Source organism: Gymnodraco acuticeps, unplaced genomic scaffold (assembly GCF_902827175.1).
Source record: "Gymnodraco acuticeps unplaced genomic scaffold, fGymAcu1.1, whole genome shotgun sequence".
In the NCBI taxonomy this organism is placed as follows: Eukaryota; Metazoa; Chordata; class Actinopteri; order Perciformes; family Bathydraconidae; genus Gymnodraco; species Gymnodraco acuticeps.
In genome coordinates, this window is record NW_022992193.1 from 3,127,987 (window position 1) to 3,155,053 (window position 27,067).

Here is a 27,067-nt window from a genome sequence, read left to right on the forward strand (position 1 = left end):
TTTATATATATTATCATCTTTATTTTTAGTTCTCCCCTGATCCATCATCTTCCTCATCCTCCAGAGGCGGATGAAGAGCTGGCTTGGACGAGTTGCGGGCGAACGAGAAGAGGAGCTTTCTGTAAGTGCAACAAGGTTCAATTTCCACTGTTTTGCTTTTCATTCATAAAAGTCTCACAGTTCTTTCATTGGTCTGACTCTGAGCCCCCTGCCTCCTTCAAGAGGAATATTCTTTTCTTTATAAAACATTTGAAGGGGCAGGTTTGTCTTTAAAAGTTGGGCTGACCAAAATCATCAAATCTCTCCAGAAGCCTCCAAGTAGAACCACTTCAAGTCTCGCATTAAGAGCGTCATTTTACTGAACCTAGTCTAACTAAAGCGTTTTCTCAATGGTCTTCCTTCCGGGTCGCCTTTCCTTCTTTGCCTCAAGTCAGTCATGGAGGAGCTCTTGTAGACAGTTTGGGGATTTGAAGACATCGGGAACCTCGTGGTCCAGTTTGCAGATCACCTTATAGATGGCCTTCTTCCAGGACGGGTCTGCATCCTTCCCAGCCACGATGGCATTAAAGAACTCACGAAGAGTCACCTGGGACACCTCCAGGAATCGCTCGGGAACCTGAAGGGAAACAAAGGTAAAGGGTGGGGGAAAGAGGTAGAGAGAAAAGAGAGAATCATAAGTGATTGTTTGAACTAAAGAGGAACTTCCACTCAATCACCTTCCCCTTCGATGTCCTAAATGTCAAATACAGAACTGTTTTACTTCTGTATGTGTATATGCAGTGCATTATTGTCTTTTAAGAAAAAAGTACCTCGAGGCATACATTACATGGTCAGACAGGACTTCAGACAATATTCAACAGCTCCACACTCAAATAATACAAACTTCAATTGAGAATGGTGTACTTGTTCTACGCCACATATTTGACATTAAGCACTTAAGTGCAACTGAAGTTTGCCAAGTTCTTCACTTTTCTAATATACTTTTCATATGTGCCGCTGCCATTAAAAGAAAAAATATTCTGTCAATATCCGCCGGGGGTGGACATGACTAAAATCATGATTGGAATACAAACATGTTTAAATATAGAAACACTAGAAAAGTGATTTTGCAACTGAAACTTATCGAGAATTAGGTTAAGTGTGCGTGTGTTTCAGGTGTCCATATATTACTATTCCTGTACCAGGTTCTTCTCCAGCTGTCAACTTCCCCTTAATGTACTTCCCCTTTCTTAAAAGCCTCCAGCCGTGTGTGTGTTTGGTCTCAAGAGTTCCTTATGCTCACACAACATGACAGATGACACACTCGGTCCTTGACAATGGCAGGTGAACAGTTGTCTGTGATCTGTCAAAACAGAGTGTGTGTGGGTGTGTGTGTGTGTGTGTGTGTGTGTGTGACTGTGTGTGTGATGCAGAGTTTAAATAAGAACGAAGGGATTGTCGGGATCCAATTGTCCTTTCCACATGCAGGCATACATATACTGTCATCACAGGGCTTTTCGTGTGTGCGTGGGTTTTAATGCTGTGTGTGTGTGCTCATAGCAGTGTTTGACAGCAGAACAATGGCAGACACACCCACCCACACACACACGTTTTGTGCCCTTTCTCCCGGGGGCAAGATCATACAAAGACACTTAACAACCTGACTAGATACTCTCCCCCCTCATTTTTTTCCTCTTTGTCTCTTTTTTTGCATGCAGATGCACACGCACGCACACACGTGCACGCACACACATGCACGCACACGCGCACACACACACACACACACACACACACACACACACACACACACACACACACACACACACACACACACACACACACACACACACACATACACACACACACAGGAGGCTGACTTTTGCAAAATGAGGTGCATGCTCCTATGCACCCAAACAAACTCACACTCTCACACACACACACACCTACTAGAGGACGAGAGAGAGCCGTCTGGGTGTCCCCGTCATGCGTGGCAGGACATGCCAAGGTTAGCCGCAACCAGAACGGACGAATCACCCCACACACACACACACACACACACACACACACACACACACACACACACACACACACACACACACCCTAAATGATTCCCTGGACTCTCATAGAGTCTGGCTACCCTCAGCTACCCTCTCTCTCTTTTTTAGCTGGCCTCTTGAGACCACAGTTATTTATATGAGGCCCTCTGTCACTGTCTTGCTATAGACACTACTGTACACACACACACACACACACACACACACACACACACACACACACACACACACACACACACACACACACACACACACACACACACACACACACACACACACACACTCTTTTTCGTACAGACTCACCCCAAATATTTAGCTTTACAGGTGATATCTACACCGATTGGTAGGTTTTCCACAAAAGTTTCACAAAAGCTAGAGTCTGATTTTGATCATTTTGATCAGTTATGGTCACATGAAGCTCAAAAAATCCAAACCAGTGTATTTGGAAGTGAAATACAATCTGATTTCCCCTATTAGGCCCACAGTTAGACAGATGCTGTAGGTGTAAGGGAACCAGGGAGTAGGGTTGTAGTTCTGATAGTTGACTTAGGGTTTGTGTGAAATTCATGTTTTTCTTTTTCACTGCTGTATTTGAGATCCCAGCAATTGTGTTGGTTGAAGCAATCTTGTTATATGAGATGGAAATTATCGGATGTATCTATTTCAACAACATTTAATAAAGTAAACAAATACTATTATTATCAAACCAAAACCTTTTAATCTAAACCTGTTTTGTTTTAGCTCTGAAGGAAAATAGAGGAAGCCCCAAAGTCAAGCTGCTGTTTTTAATAGTTGCTGTGAATCTCTCCACTGGGACAAATAAAAGTTGAAACCTGAGCTTGATCTTGAAGATGAATGTGCCTTTGAGGCGTCCTGCCCCTCCTGGATTACATCCCTGCTTCATTGTCTCTTCAAATGCGTTATTATCTATAAAAATAGAGACAAATCCACTATTTTTAACATCTTCCTAGATTTTCTTTTTCTTATGTTTTCCTTCTGATGTTAATATTTGTGCGCTCCTCAATCCGGATGCTCTGATTGAGCTAAATCCTCTGCATTGAGACATCAATCACAATGAGCTCAAATGGTCCACAGTAAGAGAGAGGTAGTGACCTTGTCCTAGAAGGGCCCTGGCCTGAGTGTGTTTGTGTTGCAGTGTGCCTTGTTCAGCATGATGATCGGTGTTTTACATTTTTTTTCAGAATGAAGTGCGTCATCATGGCAACGGTGAGAGGACTCAAAGGCTGAAACAAGACTACAGTGGGGAGACAGAAGGACACGGCCCATTCACAGAGAGGTAGGAAAACTACAAATGAAAATTAAGCAGGGAGGATATTGTGTGTCCGGTCGGGTATCTCAACTGAGTGCACACACACACACACACACACACACACACACACACACACACACACACACACACACACACACACACACACACACACACACACACACACACCACACACACACACACACACACACACACACACACACCACACACACACACTCTGACACACGCCTGGGTCCAGATGCCCAGCTTTGTCTGGCCATCGTAAATCAGTCTAATAAAGAGATCTAAATTAGGCCATCATCAATACAGATGGGCCCGTTTCCCCCATGTCTGTGTGTGTGTGTGTGTGTGATTTACTCCTGGCTCAAGTCTTGATATGGCATGGAGTTGCCAGGAGAGAGAGTGTGGGTGAGGAATGGGGAAAGTGGGAAAGAGTAGGGAAGATAAAGAGGAAGAAAGACACTTGGTTTCCAGTAAACATAATTCGCATGATTGCTCCGGTTCGGTGGGTAAATATTGGACGAAGGGAGGCTCAATTACTCTCTCTTCACACACACACACACACACCACACACACACACACACACACACACACACACCACACACAACACACCACACACACACACACACACACACACACACACACACACACACACACACACACACACACACACCCAGAAGCACAAGAGCCTGTAAATCTCTACATCGCTGCCCAACAAAGAGGCCTACTGGGACGCCCCCCTCCTCCTTTTCTCTTCCCTCTCTCTCTTCATCGTTCTCCTCTTTTGTTCATCGGCCCCTCCTCTCTTCTTGTAAGTGTAGTTTTATGAGGGACTTAGTGGCTGAGTTTGTTTTTATAAATCACAAGCAAAAGCATCACACGCCTTGTAAGATATTTAAGAGTGATGATCTCCGTGTGCTGACAAAAAGATTTGCCGCTGTGAAGAAATGACACCTGCTGTTTTTGATTTTCCTGATGATTTAACAATTTATCTTAAACCATTTTCGTTGCTTGTGGTCCATTTTATTAAAGTGTATGAAGTACAAATACAAAGTTGGCAACGTTTTTCCCATCAAATGTAACTGTTGTGTTAACCTCAATTACCGTCAAAACAAAATGATGTTTCCTGCTTTGATTTAACGGTACGGCCCTCTCCTTCACATAGCATCTATGGTGCATTGCAGGTTGTAGTAGCAACCATAGCTGCTGATGTTTGATAAACAGGTAGCAGTCACACAAAAGAGCGCCCCCTGCAGAAAATCACTTCATCACTAAGGCCCGGTGTTAAGCACTTAGCAACAGTGACGTCCGCGCTGCTAATTCAGTCATTTCTTACAGTGCAGGCCACGAGAACAAAAGGGCACTGTTGCACTAAAACATATTTTTAGAATACAGGAGAGCTTTTTATAAGTAGGTTGCTTCTTTATGAACACACTGCCCCGTTTGAACACATCCCAAATAGACAGAAAACGTGTCTGTCACATGTGGAAAATCAACTGTCATCCCTCATAACATCTACCTAGACAATGGATACTCTTAAATGTAGTTACAGCCAATATCGATATGGTTCCTTTATGGAAACAAGTGTCGCTGCCTTAAAGATCAATCACTGAATACTACACAATAATAACTCCAGTTCCTCGAGTTATTTGATCATAATGAACGATCAAAAGGAGTAGTTTTATAGTTCCACCTCACTGGCCTTTGTCTTATCTCGTCACCTTCCTTTAAACCCTTCACTCTTCTTCCTTTTCCTTAACTTTTGCGAACCACCTCTTTGACATCTATCCTCATTATCAGTCCATAAGTTCCTGAACCTTCTCTTTTTTCTCCCCTCCCCATTGATCCCCTTCTCTTTTCCCTGCCGCTTCCCCTCCTCTCCTCTCTTGTGAATAAACCACTCCTCCTCCTCCACTCCTTTTTTCCTCTGCACACTGTCAACATGAGGCTGATGGAGACGTCTGGGTTGTGTGTGTGTGTGTGTGTGTGTGTGTCCTCGGTTGACTCTACCTATTCACCTCTCCTTACGTCTTTCCACCTGCGTTTCCACCCGTCTCTCTGTTTCCTTTCCATCCTCACTCTGCTTCTCGCACAAAAGGGGGAACGCACACCAGGCTCTTAAGAAATCACTGTACAAACACCATATGTCTCGTTCTCAAGGTGTACAAACAGAACGAGGCTGTGTGTGTGTGCGTGTGTGTGTGTGTGTGTGTGTGTGTGTGTGTGTGTGTGTTGTGTCTTCTCCTCTCCCTTTAAGTCTTTTTACCTCCCTCCATTAACATGGTAGACTTTCACAATGTTTACTCAAGTGTGTGTACACTGGTTTATTCGGATCCAAAGCGTTTTTTTTACAAGATTGCCTTTTTGTGCGCTGCTTGATCATTGATCATTTAGCTCACTTGTCCCTTTCAACACTGTCCTTCTACTCAATGTTGCTCTATTCAGTTTAAGATGTACAAACACACCTTGAAAGTCAATGCCGTCCATGTGTTCGTTCTGTGGCCTTGAGGTCCACTTTGCTGTTGGTCAGTACTCATGAACACAATACTCTTTAATGTGCAGTCCTTCTGTGGACTGAACAAATGCTCTCTGCCTGTGTGTGTGTGTGTGTGTGTGTGTATGTGTGTGTGTGTGTGTGTGTGTGTGTGTGTGTGTGTGTGTGTGTGTGTGGTGTGTGTGTGGGTGGTGTGTGTGTGTGGTGAGTATGTGTTGTGTGTATGGGGACAAATTGGAGGTCCCCATGAGGGGAATCATTAATTTTAGGGTGAAGACTTGGTTAGGGTTATAGTAAGGGTAAGGGTTAGGGTTAGGCATGTGTTGGTTATGGTTAAGGTTAGGATAAGTCTCCAGGAAATGCATGTACAGTAAGTCAATGTAATGTCCCCTGAAGTGATGTATATATGGTATGTGTGTGTGTGTGTGTGAGAGTGTGTGTGTGCGTTGAACTGAGAGGACATATTATTTTTATGCCAACACACAAGCATCTGCTTCCTTTTTCCTCCTCTTCTCTCTCACTCTCCAGCTTTTCCTCTGCTATCAGGTCTGGCTCTTGTCACACACGCTCTGGCAAGAAAATATGTTGCACGCACACACACATTCGCGCGCACACACACACACACACACACACACACACACACACACACACACACACACACACACACACACACACACACACACACACACACACACACACACACACACACACACACACACACACACACACACACATCAAGAGAATCCACCCTTCACTATTCCTCTTCATATTTTTATTTTTATCTTTTCTCCTTAGCATAATATTATACGGGAAAACATGCTTTGGCACTTTAAGTCATTCACGTATTTCTTTGTAGATATGATATGATTGTTGGAGATGAAGTTTGGAAGGACTCTAGTAGAATCTATGTTAGTTTTCCTTCTCCATTTGCATCGTTTTTAGATTCCGTCATTACAAGGACTCTCATTCATTTGTATTCAAAACAGTATTGTTTTGGTTTGAAACTTCAGTTACACACCCCTCCTGCACGCATGTGTGTTCTCCGTGTTCTGTGGGCTGCCCTCATCTGAGATAATGTTAATGTGACAGAACAAACAGGGGACATGTACACGGTGTACTTTTGCATGTCATTTTGAATGTATAAGTGTGCATTCAAATCAGGCTACAGTAAAAGGACTTGATTTTATGCCTACAAATATGTTGAAAAAGTTACTTAGTTTGAGTTTTGAGAAAAATGTTATGTATATAAACAAAGATTTGAAAAGGAAATGTTCAAATGCTGCCTGGAAGACAAAGTGCAAAGTGTCTTGTTTGTGGAAATTGCCCTCGGGCTACTGACACTTGAGTATCACTAGCAAGACTTAAGACTTGACTTTCCTCACAAAGATAAATACAGCTCTTGGGGATTCAGTGTCTGGCTCAATGTTGTTTTAACACTAGTTGTTCAGAGAAGGGGGGGACGTTTTGAAAAAACGTTCTTACTTATGTATCGATCACGGCGTCAGGACCACACATCCTATGCCATGTTAAGTGACAAAATTAAAGGTAAAGTGGAGACTGAGGGTTTCTCCGGGACATCAGCAATATGTTTCCTTTCTCTGCTGCTCTTTTGTCAATCAGTCACTGATCTCACTGTCTCCAGGACAATGGCAATGAAGTTTCTCTTTGTTCACACTGCATGTGACCGAGAGGAAGGGTCTGCGTCCTGAGATTGCGTCTGTGTGTGTCTCATCTGATGAGTGTGTGCATTTTCTTCTTGTATCCAACAAGTGTGTGGTCACATTTTGTATGTGTGTGCGTCCATTCACGTGCTGTGTTTCCCTGGATTGGTGTGTGTGTGCTTATGTGTGTTCTTGGCTTCCTTGTGTGTGTGTGCAAGTGTGTGTCACCCATAGAGGACAATAGCCTGGGTCATCTGACTGAGAGGCTGCAGACCACTCGTATCACATGACAGAGGCTGAAGGCCACGTCTTTGTTACCAGGCCTATTGTTAAAGCTAAGGAGACAGCTGGGACAGGGGAAGGGAATCACTGCATGCACAACACACACACACCACACACATACAGGAAAACCAAACACATGCACACACACACACACACACACACACACACACACACGCAAACGCATACGCCACCCCTCGTGACTCCAATCAGGCTCAGTGACAAAGATGATGCCTTCTTCTCAACTGGAATACTAAGACACACACTGTCAAACATGCACCCACACACACACACACACACACACACACACACACACACACACACACACACCACACACACACACACACACACACACACACACACACACACACACACACACACACACACACACACACACACACACACACACACACACACACACACACACACACACACACACGCACACACACACACGTTGCAAGCAGATAGCTATAATTATATTGACAGAAACTGGCAGGTGGCATTGTCTGTAGCACACCGCTCTCTGTAAAGCAGCTACAGACACAGAGAGGAAGACTTAGTTACTTAGTGCTCATACCTTCTTAATGCCATTGAGTGACAGCAACAAAAGTGTGTGTGTAGATTATGAGCTTAGGTGTGTGTGTATCTTGTTTTCTAAAAATGTATGTTCATTTTCCTGGCTCCCTATAAGTTCTGTTTAGGCATCTCAAGCTCCCGGTAAGGGAAAGATCGACATCTTGGTAAAACATGTAGACATTTATCATTTTGACAAAACGCTTTAATATAAATGTTTCAATAGCCTTCAGCTAACAGTATGTCGCAGGATGCCAATCCCAGTCTCCAGTGTCAGAACCTTAAGCGCCCATCCGCCCACACTGACCTACTCAGCAATGTCTTTGGCAAAGCACATAGACACATTGTGAAGGAGACAAGGTTGCAGCTAACTGTGGTCCAATGGAAATTGTTTCGATACATTATATAAGAAAGTCTATAGTTCTGAACTGGTTGTTTTACGTGAAGCCCTATGCACACCCGAGTATAATTTTCATGTGCTTTGGTACCCTCTCTTAATATAGTTTAGGGGGTCTCAAAATAATTGGCATGGAAATAGACAAATCAAGATAATAAATCATGTTGTCTATGGGTAAAAAACACATCTAGTGTGTATGATGTAGTGAGTGCCCCTAAGCCCTGAATGAGAGAGAGATCAGAGTGGGATAGAGAAGGAGGAGAGGACAGGTGTAGTCTTTGAAATGTGTGTGTGCGCGGGTGAGGGTGTGTGTCTGCCTTCTGGGTAGGTTACAAATAGAAGACATAAAAAGGTAAGGACAACAGAAAGACGAATGAGACACGAGGAGAAAGGACTTCGGGCTAATGGATTGAGACAGACTATTGTTTCATATTTTGGTGTCATTAATTACAAAATGATTAGAGACAGCTTCAGCATTTAGCACAATACGCACAGCTTCAGCTCCAAGCATGTGATGTAAAGCGGGAGAGGAAAAGGGAGAATCGGACAGAATCTCCACTTTGTGAATCGATTACTGAGAGTCGAGCTCGGCCCATTTTCCATGGACTTGAGTGAAGCGGTAGAGATGAGTGAATGGATGAATAAGGAGAGACAAAGAATGACAAAGAGTCTAAAACGGCGGAGAAAGACATGAGAAGTTGAGCCTTTCATAAAGTGCACAGCTTATGAAACCAGATAGCCCTGAAATGTGAGTGTGTGACCACTCTGTGGCCTCCAGGTGTGTGTGTGTATGTGTGTGTGTGTGTGTGTGTGTGTGTGTGTGTGTGCGTGTACGGCTGGCTCAAAGTCAAAGGGCAGATTTTGGTAGCAGCCACACCCACCCTTCAAGGGACGGTATCTCTGCTCTTTCAGACGAACACAAATGAGTGTGTGTGCGTGAACAGGTGTGTGTGGCGCAGCTGTGCCGTGGTTTGGTGCTGACAGAGCCAGCGAGGATCCTTGAACTGGAAAGATGAGAATGTCCTCGAGAAGGCTTCATAAAATGTCTCATTGTCCCTCTTCAGCCGCCACAAACACACACACCAAATATTACAACTCCATCCCTTTCTATTCTCTCTGAGTGGCGAATGTGCTCACACACACACACACACACACACACACACACACACACACACACACACACACACACACACACACACACACACACACACACACACACACACACACACCACACACACACACACACACACACTCACAAGATAAGACTGGAATGCCCAATGCTGCTGGCAGACTTGTCTCAATATAAAAGAAACGTTTCTCTTCCTCTTGGCAGAAGGTAGACTCTGACACCTTTCCCCGAGTGTCCTGGCAAAGAAGTCTCTCTCTGTCTCTGTTTGTTTTCCCCTCTTCTTTTTTTTTTGAAGGGGAGACTATTCCCTGTTTCCTTTCCCATTCTCCTGCCTCCTTCCTTTCTTTGCCTTCCTCATTAGTTTATGGGCAGAGCTGCAATTAGGACGGGGGGAAGGAGGAGAGAGGAGACAGTGAGGAGTGAGGGAGGGAGAGAGGTAAACAAGAAAGAAGAGTTGAAAGAATGTGACTGGAGAGGAGATGGGGAGGTAGTTAATGAAGCTGCTATAATTACTGGGGCCTGTTCACGCCAACTAGACAACACACACACACACACACACACACACACACACACACACACACACACACACACACACACACACACACCACACACACACACACACACACACACACAACAAATTACTCTCACCTTTCCACAGCATTAACCTACTATGACTATTTAAAATGCTGGCCATGTGCGTTAACTAATGACACAAGCTGTTTCCCAACCCACCATAAAGGACACACTTCCTTATCCACCATGTAGACATTGTTGACAAAGATTATGTTTGCTTTTTTTTAACAGGAAAACATGAGAAAATGCAAATGTATAACCTTGCAAGGTCTTCTATTGGCAGGTCATTTGACAAAGAGCAGATTTTTATGGAAGAAATAAAAGCTGTTGGGGCATAAAGAGGATGAGACAGGTGAAGGGTGGAGCGTTTTGAGAGGGAGAAAGGGGGGAGTGAAAGAGAGAAGAGACTCTGGAGGAGTTAAAGATGGGGTGTAGGAGAAAAGAATAAGAGTGGAGGATTTTAAAAGGATAAAAGGAGAGATGAAAAAGGCAGCAGGCGACAAAGGATAGGACAAAGCTAAATTAAAGAGGAATAAGAGTAGAAGGACAGGAGGTTGCGAGATAAACAAAATCGGCAGAGGACAGATTCATCAGGAAGGAGAGGAGGCAAGGAAAGAGTAACAAAAAGGAGGGAAGGAGTTGAGGTGGGTGCGATGGGGACAAACCAAGGTGGAACTCTGATGATGCTATATTTGGCAAAAGGAGAAGACTTCTGTGTGTGTGTGTGTGTGTCGTGAGACTTGCTGAATCGGCCATGGTTCCAGTTTCACGCCTCTGAGTTTGACACAGGGGGAGGGAGAAAGAGAGAGAGAGAGGGAGAGAGAGGGTCCCTACTAGCCGGTGATGTTCCCTCAGGGCGGGCGGACGAAAGGGTGGAGGGATGGAAGGAGGGAGGTTAAGGGAGAGAAGGAAGAGGAAAAGATTTATACCTACCTTTGCAAACACGCCATGGCTTTATGGTCTTTTAGTGAAGTCAGCATCCTTTACTGATCACAATGATATGTTATAGGGCTGCAAACTAGCCGGTTAACCTCAAATCCCTATATTTATATGAAAAAGAAGAGGCCTTTTTATGAGGGAGCGCAATAACAATCAACCAGGCTTGAGTCGCAGCGGGTCAAGATTATATTCAGTAGGTCTTCACATGGCCCCATGTTGTCGCTGCTGACCTCAGGTCTGTGTGTCAATGTGTCTTATAACGATTGCAGTAGAAACTGTTGGTGTTCTCCAATGAAATCGATCTGTTCAGGTTACCCATGTTTCCAATTGGGTTGAATGTTTCCTGTGGGTTGAGTCTCTTTGTATTGGAACTGTATTTATACAAATTAAACTACATGTTTAATGTAAAAGTTCTTAGTTTTCTGCTTTCCAGTGTACTCATTTTCATATTGCACGGTAATGACCTAATGAAGGCCGCGCTTATTGTGGTACTCTTGGCACTAAGTACAAGTGTTTTTGATGTGTGTTAAACATTCAAAGCCATTGTCATAGTTCTCATACCCCTGACCTCAGTATGAACCTTACCCTACAGTCCCCCCTGAAGCCCAACACACACACAGAAATGATTTGCATGTGTGTGTTTCCTGTACAAGCTCTTTATATACACACCATCGCCAAGCTACCTGACTCTCGTTATGCAAAGCATTCGCTGTTCGTTCCTCGGAATACAGAGTGCTCAGATATCTCGACGTCTCTGCAAATCTTTCCCTCTGTGCATTTAAGCTCCAACTTAGCTCAAATGCTTCTCTCCTTAGGCAAAAGAGGAAAGTGTGTGTGTCAGCGTTGAGGTGTGTGTGCTAATGGACATCTAAATGCTGCTGATGTTACGTTGAATAGTTTAAGGGCCCTCAGGTCCCCTTAGACCAATATTGGGAGAGAAAAAGTGAGGGAGCGAATGTGACTTCTGCAAATCGCTTTGACAAGGACACCCGCGCCTCGAGCGGCGTCCTCTTTCGCCTCATCGAACACACACACACACAAACACACACACATACTGCGACATCCACACCTCAGCAGAATCGTGAGGTGACTGTTGCGCTCTGAACAGCTGACTTGGTAGAGGACGTCTGTGTGAGCGTTGTGCTGAATCCACTTTTAATTCAATTTAGAAAGTGAGCCAAGTAACAGTTTGATGATGGGATTCGTAATATTTGTCCGAGGCAGTATATCTTTTTGAAAAATACAAATCAATCATATATAAACCAGACTAACCTCAAAGTCGTTGGCCTTGTTGTAGTGCATGTTGAGCGCCCTGAAGAGCTCGGAGTCACGGCCCACCGCCAGCTCGTCTGTAGAGGTCACCCCCTCGTTGATAGACTGCCGGGCGAACTTCTCCATCTGAATGTAGTAGAACTCCCTGAAGTTGCTGAACCACTTGATCAGCTGGGAGGTGATGCATCGATTGAACTGAAGTCAGAGAAAGAACAGAATATGTTTTATTAGAGGTTACATTTATCTGCGCTGAATGCTGCTTCCTGTTGGTGCTGCACATTCATTTGCATGGTGGTATTTCATCTAATGTGACATGACCTGAATCCCTATGTGACTGCTAACCTTGGATTATGGCACGAAATCATAACTATGTGTGTGTACTTGAATAAAACCTAAATTGTACATTTTTAACAAAGTCCAAAAACGTATATTTGTTCTCATGTGGGTCTCTGTTTATACAAAATGTATGCTCTGAGTATCCCTACAGTTAACACACAGTTAAAAACTCTGAAGAATACTCCATATCCACCTCATTAGACACTCAAATGTTGTCTGCACCTTGAGGGCTCCTTGTTGTAAATCAAATAATAAATAATCGGCCCCTAGAAACCTTCCTATAATCAAACAAGAATGACCCAAATATGATCTTATTGCTACGCCATCATAGGCTTCCAGACTAAGCTGAAGCAACATTAAACGGCTCTCATTAAACACTGCTCTTGCCCTGCAGGCCTGGACAGTACAAGGCAAAGGACCTCTGCCACATTAAGACATTTAAGCTGTTTTGCAGATCTTTCAAAACAAAATGTTATTTTTTTGTTTGTAGTTTATATGAATGAGGGACAGACCTATAAGCAGATATTTTCTAATTCAAAAATCTCATTTAAAACTGACAAACATCTAGAATGTAATTACTCTATTCACGCGCCTGCGTATCTACTCACTCATCTCGTCCTCATAAGAAACGAAACGTGGAGAGAACAAGTGCCCAGTGAAAGTGTGTGTGTATGTGTTCGGTGAAGGGGAAAAACGGCTTTGATACGGAGATTAAGCTCGCTATTGTTACAAGACATTGTCTCACAGGAACAAGGGATGAGCGAGGGAGAGATGAATAGAGCGAGGCAGCATGGAAAAATAAATGGGGAGAGAGAGAGAGACTAGCATAGGAGGACGGTGAGGGGAAGGGATATTTTTTCAGGAGCGGTCAGAGGGGGTGACATAATGGAGCATAATTGGGAGGCTTGGAGTGTGTGTGTGTGTGCGTGTGTGTGTGTGTGTCACAGCAGAAGCAAAGGGGATTTGCATAGCATATTGGAAAGCAGGGGGAAATTGTGTGTGTTGGGGGGTGTTTTGACCCACAAAAGAGTTTAACCTGATAACTACTGTATGTAATTAACACACAAGGCGATGTCATCCCAATCTATCCCCTCAAAAAACTCTAATTCTGACATCTGCTCTCATGGAAATAGAGCTCTAACATACTTGTGTTCATTAATTTTCAGAGATGCTTTACCAGAGATATTATAAGATATATCGCAGGGACGCATGAGAATTAACTATCAATTCACAGAAATAATGCTAAATATCTGTAAAAGGTGCCTAATAAGTCAAGTCTAGTAGGAAATATGATAAGCGTATAACATATGTTCAGTCCTGCTATACAATGTGTATTTAATTGCAACGGGAATCTGATGAAAACTGATATTATGCAAATTCAAGACCGAACCGCAGGTGCATACTCTATGAGCTGCAACATATGACTTATTGAGTGTGGACGTAGCTTAACATCTCTTACAGTGGGGTGTTTTTCAAACTGATGGCTTAACTTTGAAAATGCAGATATGTCAGGAATGCAGACAAACACCCAGCCCTCCCACCACCTGCCCTTCCACCCCCCCCACCCCCCCCGTCCAGCTCATCACAATCAGCGCAAACCAAAAGGACGAGAGACAAAAGACAGAAAGATAATGGAGGCGGGGGGGGGGGCAAAATGCTGAGCTTGAGGAATGCCATTTTCAGTTTACAACGAAAAGAGGGAAAGGGAAAGTGTCAGAGAAAGTGTCAGGACGCCCCCCCCCCTTTACTTGATGGCGGTTTTGCCAGCCCCCCCAGGCCATGTTGGAAGGGCAAACACACATCCTTTAAGAATCTGCCCACTTCAAGCAGAATCGCAGTAGCTCGGCAGATTTTACAGAGGACAATGTGAATGTGCACGATCAACACAAATCTACAAGTTGTAACACTGAAGGTTTCCTGTGGATCCTGGCAGAATAGCTGCTGCAGGAACTGGTTGCCACTCATGTTTTGGGGCATTTTCTGCCTTAGTGGACAGTATACAGCAGGGAAGTGTGAAGAGGTGAATTCAGTGTACAAAACTCCTATTACTGTATACAGAAGTCGTATCTCAAAGTCGTTTTTGAAGTTGTGTATTGTTACTAGAAGAATTCTCATAATGAAAAAATATTCAAAGATACAAAATCTAGCAACATTTATCAGCGTTATAATTTCTTGCCTCTGCAGATTCAATGAAGACATCATTCAGATTCTAAACTCTTCGTCACATCGATGATTCAAACTCTTCCACATCGTCATTTCTTATGTCCAGTTAAATCCGTGTGATTAGATTGATACTGAGCTGTTGCTGTTTCACGGCCGTGTTGCCAAATTGGCCGTGTAGCTCTAATTGACAAGACGGGTGAGAGGCGGGTTGGACGCTAATTGATTCCTGCTGAGACGACGGCAGTGAGATGTCATTTCTGCCTCTTAAGGCGAGAGTCTTCAGGGCTCTCGCTGATAAATGTGTCGCTGCCTCGCATTCCGTGTGTGAGTGTATGTAAAAAAAAAAACATCCTCAGCTGGCAGGGAACTTGTGTCGGAAGGAGTTCCCTGAGCTAGCAAGCGTCTAATTAATCCTAACTCCTCCAGTCTTAACGAGCGCTTAATTACTCTCACTGGCTCTCTGAAGACACCACGGCAGAGACCGTAGCAACACACACACACACACACACACACACACATATATATATATATGATTGTCTGGTCAAGAAGGCAAGAGCTTTCACTGCTCAATTAAGATGTGTGTGTGTGTGTGTGTGTGTGTGTGTGTGTGTGTGTGTGTGTGTGTGTGTGTGTGTGTGTGTGTGTGTGTGTGTGTGTGTGTTGTGTGTGTGTGTGCGTGCGTGGTGTGTGTTTGGCGTGCTCGCTCATCTGTGCCTTAAAACAGTTGTCAGCTCAACCCACTTCCCACAGCGAGCGAGCAGCCATTGTGTGTAAGAGGCTCATCTTTAAGAACCAGTTTCCCATAGACAAAGTCCATTCAAGTCCAATTAGGGGAAGCCATTCAGGGCTCTAATTCCCTTACAGTGAATCTGCCTGATCCCCCTAACACATGCTACTTATTGTTCCCTGGGAAGGAGGTGGGGTGGGGGGGGGGCAGGGGGGGGGGAGGAGGAGTAAGAGAGGAGGGTGAGAAAAAGAGGGAGAAAGAGACATTGACCCGGATTTTGGAAATATGGTAATGATGAAGGTAATGAGTGCAAAGGGACAATGAAACAATACTCAGACAGACAGCAACAGGGTGCACACTCTCACTCAGACGCACGCACGCACGCACGCACGCACGCACGCACGCACGCACGCACGCACGCACGCACGCACGCACACACACACACACACACACACCACACACACAACACACACACACACAACACACCACACACACACACACACAGGCAGCCTTGAAAAGAACAGCCTCACACATTACAAATAGGATTATGCGTGATTCATTTATTTATTAAAGAAAATATAATATCTGCAGAGTTCCTCCCACTGTTAAACATGGTGGATTAACGGGGGATTACGACTCAATTAAAACTCAATTTCAATGTAAAACGTTTATTTGCATAAAATGTCAATAAGAAACCTAGGATTCTTAAAGGATAAGACTGCAGATAAATTGTTCTTATTGTTAACAACTCCTATGAATATAACAAAATCAACAATTTAATGAGACTACTTACGGGTTGAAATATGAAAACGCATTAATGAGCCACACTGTCGCACTAGGTGACATGTTCCTTCATTTTGGTTGAACACAAACGTTCCTTTTGACTCAATCTCACGTACTATTGTAAGTATTTACTAAAGAAACACATGTGTATACTTCTCCATGTGAAAATAGTGCACTCAAAATTGCACTTTGGTAAAAGTAACATCACAGTGTTAACTAAATGTAACGTATACAGTAAGTGTGAATAACAGACTGAGAAGTTAATAAAAAAGACTAAACTAATAGTAAATCAGCTTTTCTTTGTCTGCAATAGAGGCTCACGTTTAGCTGTCATTCAGTTAGCTGTAAGTCCTTAATGCTTAGACAATACATTCCAATAGAACTACGTTTTCATTTCAATAAATCCCACTGTTTATGTAGATGTGATCCAGCCTGTAATGCTGTCCATCTGCTGAGGGAAGTTTCTGTCCAAAGCACTGCAAACATGTCCTAATCTTAATCCATGTTTGTGGTGATGAGGGAGATTCATTTAATTTCAATGTAATGATAAACCAACAGATTGGAAATAACATTCATTTTAAAGCTAATATCAATCTCAAAAAGATAAACTCATAAACGGATTCTATGCATTAATAAGATAGTAATTTATCATTTCTAATTCACCAAATTAAACCTAAAACCACAGATTATTTGTCCACTACAAAATGAAGTATACTTTCTCACATAATTTACACTATGATGATTAAGGAAAATTACTAATTGCAATACATATGTCTTAAATCTTGATATTTAGAAGATGATAGATATTTCTTTACTTTCAGTCTTTAAGACACTTGCAAGATTGCTGACAGACCTTACCATCATTCTCACTTAAATTATAATTTCACGGAACATAATGGGACTTTTTAAAGAAGTTTCTCATCATGGTTTATTAGGATGTAATACTGCCTGGACACTATGACCCCTAACGGCCCACATTTCTACCACTTAATGGACTCCGAGTCACACACATGCACTGGGAGCAGGTAGACTTAGCAACCTTGTGTATGCCTAGCAACCTGGTGTCCCAGCGACCCTTGTTGCCATGGCAGCAGACCAGGATGTGGCACTGCCATGAGGAAGTGGTCACCACAGATATGAGCTAAAGGGCAGCTGGTGTGTGTGTTTGTGAGTGTGTGTGTGGAGCTGCTCATTTGAATAGAGCGTCCTGAATCCGCCGAGGAGCCGTATGCTCCTTTACAAAACACACAGCAGCCTGTAAACACGGAACAATCAGCGCCTTTGTTTTAAGGCTGTTGTTCTGTTGTCATTCCTTTCATTTGTTTGTCAAACACCCCCCCCCCCCTCTTGTCCCTCTGTCATTTTCTCAAAAAAACTCACGCACACATACCGTCCATCATGTCCTTTTTTCTTCTCATTAGTTTTCCTTGTCTTGCGAATCACTCACTGTTAATATTTCATATCAATTTTTACCCATAATACCTACACAACCTTTCTTGTATAAAGATGATTTGTCTTGTCCATAGGTTTCAAGAAAGGTTAAACTTCTCATTTTATAACTGAGAGTGAGAGTGAAAGTGTTGTTGTGTGGTGTTTGGGTGAAAGAGGTCCGGAGGTTGAGGCCGGTGTGTGTGTGTGTGTGTGTGTGTGTGGTGTGTGTGTGTGTGTGTTTGTGTGTGTGTGGTGTGTGTGTGTGTGTGTGTGTGTGTGTGTGTGTGTGTGTGTGTGTGTGTGTGTGTGTTGTGTGTGTGTGTGTGTGTGTGTGTGTGTGTGTGTGTGTGAGAGAGGGAAAGTGGGCGGTAACACCCCCTCCCCCCCAACCCCAGGACGATTAAGGCCAGAAACTCTAATTATGCTACAGAGACGTGACAGACTGGAGCACCCATCTGCGCTATAGGGACTCACACACACACACACACACACACACACACACACACACACACACACACACACACACACACACACACACACACACCGAAATAACACACATAACTGAATAATATCAGACATCAAAATGCATTAACAAACAAACACTTCAGTGTGAGAGTATCTGACGGTGTGTGAAAGGTGGTGAGAAATTAGCTCAGAACACAATCATGAACAACAGAATCGCACTGTAACTGAACGCTTCAAAAAGACGCACACCTGTTTACAACAGCTCATCTGTCACTGATTTTTGAGATCTGATTCTAAATATGCCATTGAATACCCATCGCTTCCTTCAGGCTGACAGCAGCATTTCCCATATCTTTTTTGTATTTAAGAAAGAGTAGGAGCCACCCTATCCTGTACATATCTTCTTACAATTGTGTACTAGCACATTGAGGCTCCATTGTTATCGCAATGCAAACATATTCTTTTTTATATATACTTTTGATTATCAAACAGCAACTCAAGCTTGTGTTTTCAACAATGCAGTTATTCCTATTCAGTTATTTGCACCCTAAACCATGATAGTTCATTTTTTGTCTGTCATTTAAAACCTTGTCTATATTCGAACATGTATATATACATAAAGATGTATCTCCTACAATATCTAGAGAAATAATAACAGGTTATTCAGAATGAAAAGCAAAAGAGCAGTTAAGTCGCATTAAAAAAAAACGTCACAGAAGAGAGACTTGAATAAAACTGAAAGTTGAAGGAGTGGAGGACAGAAATGTGAGGCTCATAAAAGAGAATACATGGAAGAGAAACACGAGAAAGACGAAATAGAGAGGGAAAGTTCTCACCTTGACATCTGAGAAGAAGATTTTGAGCATGTTGGAGGAGGGGTAGCGGTTGAAGAAGAACATCAGCTTGGCCTTCTTCAGGTGGTTGGGAGACAAGCCCTCCTGAATCTGAATAATAGTTAAGGAAGCAAAGAAGTATTTTCGGGAAAACACAGGGGGGGCATTTTAACAGAAGCTAAAGTCAGGTATATCATCATAAAAATATTTTTTTTCCCCTAAGTGACGTCATTATCCGCTTTATTTGCATTTTTTGTTCAAGTGATATTTTGGGTACATGGTCTTGGAAAAGGTATTTGGTGTTTTTCCATCCGTGCCCTCAAACCGGGATAAAATAGGCATGTATACGCACACAACGGATGAGTAGATAGAGAAAGAGAGTCTTTTTTAAAATTCAAATTAATTATTTAAAAGCAGTAGTGTGATTTGTGTAACTGCGGAGTGATTAGTGCCAGAGATGTCACATAGAGGAGTGACCGGTCCAGTAAAACACAACCGAAAAACATTTAGAGCCATTTTACACCAAAAGCAAAGATGGGCACCTGCTGGCTTTGGATCAAATCCCACATTCATCCCTGCATCTCGCCGCCTCTGCATCCCCGTGTCTATCCCACTGTCTCAACTGGCAAAAATAATAATTGTGGTTGCGGAGTGTATGTGTGAGTGTTTGTGTGACAACAGCTGTGCCCCACCACGCTGCCATTTCCCCACTACATTAACAGCCCTATAATCTATCAGAGAAGATGAGGCAATCAATGGAGCCCCCTGCAAGGTCAATTAGCACACAGGCAAACACACACTCCTACACACACTCACATACACATACAGGAACCCCAGGGGCCCTATAGTGCTGGAGAGAGGAACAGGGAAAGTGGGAGAGGGTGGCATCAACTATCGGGAAAAGAGGGAGAGAATGGACATGAATAATCCGAAAGAGTCAAGAAAATTGAAGGAGGTCTCAAGGCAGCAAGCAGAGGATATGATTTTAGGGATGATGGTGAAATATTAAGAAGCAAAAAAGATCATATCCAAACAAAAAAGTCATGGGTGTTGTTACGCATGACCATGACACCACATGTGCCTCAGTGAATGAAGCCACAGTTGAGCCGTATTGTCATCCATCATTCATTTAGCAGCGGCTAGGCCAAGTCACCGGACAACAACACCATCACCTAGTTAACATTCATGCCACCTGTCACTACCTGTGTGTTTAGGCCAGATAGCACACTGTGTGTACTTTCTGTCTTGTTTCACACACAAGCTAAAGCACATGAACAGGAACAAACAACCGAAACACAAAAACAGCATTGAAGCATATCATAATGAAAAAGGCAATAGCATGTGTGTGTTTGTGTATTTAACAGTCGTTAAAGTGAGTCAGTGAATAAACAATCTTTTTCATCTTCTCTCACTCTTTCCAATACGTTTGTGGTGTGGGTGTGTGTGTATCCTGATGCACATCTGTGCATGTGTGTGTGTGTGTTTTGCGCAGGGCACCCTGTATCAGCTGTAACTTGACCTTGTTGGTGTGTGTGTGTGTGTGTGTGTGTGTGTGTGTGTGTGTGTGTGTGTGGTGTGTGTGTGTGTGTGTGTGTGTGTGTGTGTGTGTGTGTGGTGTGTGTGTGTGTGTGTGTGTGGTGTGTGTGTGTGGTGTGTGTGTGTGAAGGGGGGCATTGGGAGGGGAAGAAAGGGAGGGGGGATACATTCATAAATGAATGGGGGACATCTGCTCGGCTCTGTACAAAGGATTAAAGATACACAGACTGAGAGTGTGTGTGTGTGTGTGTGTGTGTGTGTGTGTGTGTGTGTGTGTGGTGTGAGTTCCTCTCAGGTGAATAATCAATGCTAACCACCTTAACCTAACTGCCACGCTTCTCCGAACCCTAAATCCTTCCACAATGCCGTCACAATTTTATCCCTAGCATGCAAAATGATTCATTCTTAATCTAGAAGCTGTTGATTGACATAACATAACTAAAATCAAATATACTTCCTTATTAATTAACATGTGCTTACTGTACATAGCAATGGTTCCGTCCTGAATTGAAAAATAGTCAGGACTGCAAACGCGATCGTCTTTTTCAATTAATTGAATAATCAATCGATTTAAAACAAATAGTAAAATAAAGCCTGTCAAAATCTCCCTGTGCTCAAGTTATCTTCTTCAAATTATTAGTTTTTCTCGAAACCAATTGTCCAAAAGTAAAGGATATTCCAATTTATAATAATTGAAGCAAATCCAAAGAAGTTTTCTGTTTGTTGAATAATTGTAATAACTACTATAATTGTCATTGACATTTTTGCCAATTCATTTTCAGTCCATCAACATCAATACAGGACTAACTGTATGATCATTTTTGTCCATTTTAGATTTTGTTACCTTCAAAATCAAATAAAAAGTCGGCTCTAAGGATGGTCAATATCTTTGAAATACTAATGTCCAATTTCAAAGACTTTCTTCCAAATGAATAGAAAAGCATTTTGGAATGAAACGGCTTCGCAGGATCAAGAGACGTGTCAAATATTTCTTTTTTTAATTAAAGCAACATCTAAATTGGCTTTGAAGACGACACTGTGATCACATCCTCATCACAGCTGCAAGGAGTTCCTATTTGTCAGGTTCAAAGTCTTAATTCTCTTTTCACTTTGTTCTTCAAGCGTGCACGTGGGTGTGTATGTGTGTGTGCTCGTATGCCTGCATGTGTGAGCGTAAGTGTGTGACATGGAGAAGCCCTCTCCATATGAAAGGTTAGACACGAAACAGCTACCTGCAAACACCTGTCCACATGCACACTCTATGAAAGGGAGTGTGTGTGTGTGGGGCGTGCACCGGGAAAGGTAGCAAACAGCTGCCGAGCAAAAGTCCAACAATTGAAAGATCAACAGCTAAAAGGAGACAACCAGCTAAAAAGTGTAAAGATATTACACTTCTCATTATGTGCTCACAGAAACACACACATTTAGAAAGCTTCCATCAATCAAACATTCACCTGTTCCTCTCCGTGCTCTTTGAAATATGATTAGCTTTGAGCTCCTATGAACAAGGTCTTACCCCACACCCACACGTGGACAAGTGAAATATGATTTGCTTTGAGCGTTTAAGTACAAAGTCTTTAATGCTGTTAGGTTCCCTTTCATCAGAGTGTCTCAGACAGTGTGTGTGTTTCTGTGTGTGTGTTGTTGAACAGGGAGCTCACTAGCCTTTCTCAGCACCTTTACACAACACAACCTGCTGCCGACACTTAAAAGAGCTCCAGAGAGCGGCGTGCGACCTGTTTAATCTTCCCCCTCTTGCACGACCCACCGCGGCCCTTTTCATCTTCCCCGCTAAGCGAGGAAAGAAAAGGGTTAGAGCAGGAACAATTAATGCAGGTGAATTGATATTGAAGACGTTCTTTGACGGCCGCCTGCTGCTGCCTCTAAGACACCGTTTTTGACTGTGTTTAAAATGTGACGTTTGTGGATTAGGGAAATAAAATCATTGCCTATTTAAAATCTTTCCAAATGATTTTACGGATGTTTTTTATACCTAAAATACCTAATGTTTCACGTGTTTAACATCATCCTTGCTAAACATCTGACAGGATGAAGGGGGATAACAGCTTTGACCATGCTGAATCTTCATTTTAATTTCATCTCTGAGACCCAAACCTAACGCAGGACTAAAACCTTAATATGTAGAAGATAACACAAGCTTTAAAAGAAAACACAAACATGTACTCATTCTCAAACACAAAGGTGCAGTGAAAAGGATACGGTGCTGCCAGAGTAGGGCGATATGTCAGACATGTCTTGAAGGTCCCCACACTCAGACTTGATGAGGGACAGGGACAGAGCCTCCGGTGAGCTCTGCCGGTGGTGGTGGTGGTGGTGGTGGTGATGACTGAGATGGCCCCCTCCGAGGGATGCCATTTTGGTTCTGAGGCTGAGAGTTTCCCTGGTCATGTCCATAGAATCGGGGGAGGAGCGATGATGGTCCTTGGGCCCTTGAGGGTAGCCGGCTCCACCCCCGTGTGAAAGAGGGCTCTGAAAGGGATACCCCATAAGGGGAATAGGGAATGGGTGGCGAAAGGATGGAGGGCTAAAGCCGAGCGAGGCGGTGAGGGGAGAGGGGTGAAGGGAGGGATGGTGGGAAAGATGGTGAGAAGGAGGAGGAAGAGAGGGGTGAGTGTTGTCGCCTCCACCTCCCCCGCCGCTCTTGCGCACCACCAGGGGCAGAGCCTCTGTCTGGTCGCTGGGCATGGGCACCCCACTCAGTCTGCCACTCAGACCCCCGAAGGGGTCCAGCGGGCTGGGGATGATAACGTCTCCGAAGCAGTGCAGCCTCTGGTTGGAGGAGTGGTAGTTAGATGTTGGACTCCCGTCCCCGTTCAAACTGAGGGCCAGGGCGCCAGCGCCAAAGCGTGAGTCTGGGGTGAGGGAGGGAAGGGGGCAGAAAGGTGGGGGACAGGAAGAGGACGAGGTGGAGGAAGAGGAGGGTGCAGCTGGTGTGCTGCTGTGGCAGCCGTGGTGACTGACAACCTGCTTGGGCGAGGAGAAGCCTTTGACGACGGTGTCAACAACCTGCGACACGGCACAGTTCAGTTCCTGCTTCAGCGTCTCCGCTAACTGCCTTCCTCCTCCTCTCCTCTTCATCGCACTTACTAAATTCCTCTCCACCTCCTCCCTGCTGTCCACATCCTCCTCCATCTCTCCATCTATCAGGGCCTGTTCTCTGAGGAGGGCTCTGGCCCGATCCAGGAACAGGCCTGGGTCCAGCTCAGACAGCTCCTGGTTGCTATGGCGCCCTCTGGCTCTGTGCCTCTCCTCCAAGCCGTCAGAGCGGATACTGTCCTCTGATAGGTTGCCGTCTTCATCTCTTTCTCCGCCTCGGTCAGCATCTCTGCTCTCGCCGTTCTCTTCATCTTCCTCTGTCTCTGAGTCGTAGATCTGGTAGAACTTCTCCTGGAGCTGACGCAGCTGTTTCTAAAAAAACAGAGGAAAGAGAATGTTAAAGATGTCTCCTGAACCAAAATGTCAACTGTTACCACAAATTTGCCAAAAGATAAATGGAAATAGTATGTCACCCACTCGGTGGGCTGATATTTGTTTTACTTTTTTTAGGTGCAAATTCGACGAGTAGGATGGAATTAAGGTAATACTTAAATCTGTGTTAATTTACGTTAGCCTTCTTTTAGATCATGAGAAGCAGGTCTTGTATAGTGCCTTTTTGCAATTGGTGTACGTGGTGCATTTTAGCAGAGTATCTACGCATGACATATCTACCCATAATGTCTTCTACCAACCTGCATGTCCTCCAGCTGCAGTTTGAGTTGCCGTCTCTCCTCCTCCTGCCTCTGCTCCTGCCTGGAGCACACTAGTTGGGTGAAGCATTGTTGTTGCTGGGGCAGGCGCTGCTTTCTCTTATTCTCCGTAAACTTCACCAACGCTGACCACCACCCCCCCGGGAACCTGGAGAGCTCAGGAGGGAGGAAGGTCGCTCCGGCTGTGGTTGTGGCTGCTGGTGTTGCGGCGGCAGTTACCTTCTCTTCTGTGGCCATTACTGCTGTTACTGTTGATGCTGCAATTCTCATTTTCGCGGCTGATATCTTGGTTGTGGTCGCCGTTGGACCGGACCAATGGCGAGTGACTCATACACGGATGATGTTTTCCACGCGGGCACGCTTTGCGCGAAGATGCTCGTCCGACAGCCTGTCCAAATCAAAAGTGGAGAGGGAGAGGGGCTGAGAAGGAGCGTGGGGGAGTTGAGGCTTGAAGAAGGCAGTGGTCGCCCAAAGGAGGAGGAGGAAGGGGGGGGAGAGGAGGCCCAGGAGAGAGGCAGTCAGACGGGCTGTCCCGGTCGCGGGAGGAGCTGCTGCAGGCGTCCTCGGCATGGATCTCTGAGCCTCCACTGGACAGAGCTCCACTCCCCTGGGATGGAGGACAGGGGGAAGGCATTAATGATAGAGCACTGAATGGGGATTACAAATAGTTGCTTGTTTGTTTGGCTGATAGGAAAGATCAAATGCAGATGCAATTCAATCTAAAACATAGTAATCTAAACTACATAGGCTAATTGATGAAGTGTGTGTGTGTGTGTGTGTGTGTGTGTGTGTGTGTGTGTGTGTTGTGTGTGTGTGTGTGTGTGTGTGTGTGTGTGTGTGTGTGTGTGTGTGTGTTGTGTGTGTGTGTGTGTGTGTGTGTGTGTGTGTGTGTGTGTGTGTGTGTGTGTGTGGTGTGTGTGTTGTGTGTGGTGTGTGTGTATACCTGGAAGCCTGAGTCACTCCCTCCATTCTTGCCCATGTTACTTTCAGTAGCTGAGAGATGATGGTGGCACCAGGGAAAGGCATTATGGCGTCTTCGTACGAGTTGGCCCTTTTAAGCAACTTCCTCAAAACATTGGACTTCTCTCCGTCACTGTTGGAGCCGCCATGTCCGTGACTGACTAGAGAGCAGTCTCCGTCCTGATCGTGGCCGTGTGATTGGTTCATGCTTTCGAGCAGGGTCTCCCTGGCGCGGCTGAATAATGCACTAGCCACAGTCCTTTTCACCCCAATGTCGACACGTCGGCGCTTTGTCTGTCTGGTTAGAAGGGTGTTGCTGTCATGATCAGGCATCACGCAGGGCAGCTAAGCGGACATGGCCAAGGGTCCTCGCAGACACGCAGGATGAGAAGAGGTTCCTGGTTAAAACAAATAAACAAAAATTGCAACGTTAAAAAAATGCTATACCACCTCATTTTTGTTACATTTGGATAAATTGTGTATTATGTGGTCATATTTCAGTCAGAGAGAAGCAGAATTATTTAAATGTTAAGCTATATTTTTAAATCAATAGCTGATCTCTACAGAAAGAAACATTTAAAATATATAGTTTGAATAATGCAAAAGCTGTTTTAAAATCAGTTATCAGATTATTACAGAATCATTCCAACATAACATTAACAGAGACTACTATGGACAATGTGTTTTTCTTCCAAATCATTTTATACTAATATATTTTAACCTTTTGCACAGAGTTGACAATAACTACCTCATATACAAATCACCAACTCTGAACCATTCTTATCCATCTCCAAATTCACAAAAGGATAATTGTAGAGCAGAAAAAAAGGAACCACTTTGAGAGTAGAAATTCCCAGGAAGGAGTAACACCTGGCTGTACAAAAACAAAATGATATCCCACTTCCTCCTCGTCCCTTGAGGAGTAACCTTGATTTCAGCTTCTTGTTAGGAGCTGTGAAGAATCGACAGGTCCTCTCTTATTGTCAGAGGGATTGTTGCAAGAAAAATAACTGTGTGTTTGTGGGTTAGTTTTATTTCAGAGAGATTTCTTCACATGATAGTAAATGGGTTGTTATTGTAAAATGTTTTATTCTATTTGAGGCTTAAAAAGCTCTACATACTTCGAATGAAAAGCGAGGGTAATTTTTCTGTCAGTGAATATATTATTTGTGTAGAGAAGCACAGTGCACCTCATAAAGGTTAGGTATCTTTGTCGATGCTCTGGAAACACTTCAACTATCTTGTGGGAAATATTGAAAACGCCGGCTTCACCCTTACTTCCCCACAGGCTAAAGCTCAATTCTCGGTCAAATGTAATTCGCTTAATTTAAGATTCATTCAAATGGAAGTAGACAAAACAAATCTAAAAGTGTTGCCAAAAATAAGCTTTTGCAATCTTAAAACACACTGACGGAGGAAGTGGATATC

General features: G+C 43.9%; 1 pseudogene; it reads right to left on the reverse strand.

The window, feature by feature from the left end:
- On the reverse strand, window positions 1–26,031 carry LOC117539268 (annotated as a pseudogene).
- Between the last annotated feature and the right edge of the window lie 1,036 nt (window positions 26,032–27,067).